Genomic DNA, 2,500 nt, shown 5'->3' with positions numbered 1-2,500 from the left:
CGCGACTGTTTCACCCCGGACTCTCGGATCTACTCGCCGGCCCAGTGAGCGACTGAGCGCGGCTGTTTCACCCCGGACTCTCGGCTCTACACGCCGGCCCAGTGAGCGACTGAGCGCGGCTGTTTCACCCCGGACTCTCGGATCTACACGCCGGCCCAGTGAGCGACTGAGCGCGGCTGTTTTCACCCCGGACTCTTGGATCTACTCGCCGGCCCAGTGAGCGGCTGAGCGCGACTGTTTCACCCCGGACTCTCGGCTATTTACGTCGGCTCAGTGAAGCTACTGAGCGCGGCTGTTCTTACCCCGGTCTCTCGGTTCTACACGCCCAGTCAGTAAGTGACCGTTCACTACATACCCAGCAATGCTGCCTTTATTTATGTGGGCTCTGCTATCTTGGGCTCCAGCTCTCCCTGGCCCTCTTTTCACTCAATGTTTCACTGAGACTTGCTATAGTCTGCAGTCCTTTTCCTATTCTCCCACTGATTTACGTAAATTTAATAACTCCTACCGCTTATCAAAAGCTGTTTCTGTGACTGCCTGTAAAGCTGGCATACTACCTCACCGTCGATATGTCCATCGGGGCTCGAGACGGCATCGTAACAGAACTCTCCACTATTCTGCTGGGACTAACATTTGCTCATTCTGGACTACCTCTCGCCCAGTACAACAAGCTGTGTCTTGTGCTGCTAACCCATTTAACTTAAGCACTTTACCTTCTGCTAACAATGGTACTGCTGTTGCACTGCTTAATGTTCGCTCCCTTTCTAACAAAGCACTTGTGCTCCAGGAGTCTATATTAGACAACTCTATCGATATACTTTTTATAACCGAAACCTGGCAGCAAACTGGTGATTATTATTCTCTGAATCAGGCTACCCCCCCTAATTATAAGTACATCTGTAAACCTCGTTCCTCTGGTAGAGGCGGTGGTCTTGCGGTTATTTTTTAACAACAAGATCACTGTTACTGAAGTAAGCATTACATCTGCTAATTCCTTTGAATGTCTCACTATTAAATTACCTGGCTCTGTCACTGCAATACTAGTCTATCGTCCACCCAAACCTAATCCATTATTCCTGCCCGAGCTGTCTGAACTGCTCACTCTTGCTGGCACAATTTCTGCCCGCTTGTTGCTGGTCGGTGACTTTAATATCCATGTTTCAACCCATGACTGCAAAGCTGCCTCTGATTTTCTGTCTGTCCTCGAGTGCTTCTCTTTTACACAACATGTACACTTTCCCACACATGACAAAGGTCGGACCCTTGACTTAGTCTGTACCTCCTCGCTGCCTGTTCTCAACCCTCACTCTCTATTGTTTCCACTCTCTGATCATAAACTTATCCTGTTTACTGTCCCTCTGATCTTCCCCCGCCGCTCCACCAAAAAATGTATCTCTTTCCGTAAGACTCAGTCTATTGATCCTTCTTTTCTTAATCAATCTATTTCTTCCATCTTCCCTGTTACCTCTGCCCCATCCTCTCCTGAATCACATGCACTGCTGCTAAATTCTGCCCTTAATGAATCCCTGAATATACTAGCCCCCCTGAAAACAAAAATGGTGACCTTTCCTACCTACTCCCCCTGGTATACTGCAGATCTACGTAGCATGAAACAGGTTGGTCGTCAGCTAGAACGTCTCTTCAAAAAAACAAAACTTACTGTTCACGCGAATGCATATAAGCAACATCTGTCTGCATATAGAGATGCTGTTAGTGCTGCTAAGACAACCTACTTTTCTGACCTCATTAACAGTCAGCATAGAACAAACTCTCGGCACCTCTTCTCAACAGTTGATAAGCTATTTAAAAGTCCAGACAGCACTCTTGTACCCTCTCCAGCCCTTTGTAACACTTTCCTACACTTCTTCGACTCCAAAATAGCAAATATTCATAGATCCCTGATCTCTGCTTCTTCTGGACCCCCCTCTCACTCCTCTCATACTACCAACCTCTCTCATTTTAACATTTCTTCCGCCTCTCTTGCTGCCTTTAACAGTATTGACTCTTCCTTTATCGCTAATATTGTAATGTCTTCTAAGACCACAACCTGTGCTCTAGATCCACTCCCCACCAACTTAACTAAAGCCTGCGTACCTGCCTTGCTCCCCCACCTCACTGTTCTCATCAATCAATCACTTCTCCTTGGTCAGGTTCCATCTGTTTACAAAACGGCTGCAGTCACTCCTATACTAAAGAAACCTGGTCTCGACCCTTCTGACCTCAACAACTATCGCCCTATTTCCAATCTCCCCTTCCTGTCTAAAGTCCTTGAAAGAACTGTGGCCTGCCAATTGCAACATTATCTTGAATCACAAAACCTATTTGAACCCTTTCAATCTGGTTTCCGACCCTTCCACAGTACTGAAACGGCATTGGTCAAGGTTACTAACGATTTACTGGTAGCTGCTGATGCTGGTGCTCTAAACATTCTTTTGCTACTAGATTTAAGTGCTGCATTTGACACAATTAACCACTCTATCCTTCTATCTCGACTCTGTGA

This window comes from Astyanax mexicanus, unplaced genomic scaffold (assembly GCF_023375975.1).
Source record: "Astyanax mexicanus isolate ESR-SI-001 unplaced genomic scaffold, AstMex3_surface scaffold_37, whole genome shotgun sequence".
Taxonomy (NCBI): Eukaryota; Metazoa; Chordata; class Actinopteri; order Characiformes; family Acestrorhamphidae; genus Astyanax; species Astyanax mexicanus.
The sequence above is the reverse complement of the archived record's forward strand: the minus strand, read 5'-3'. Positions refer to the sequence as shown.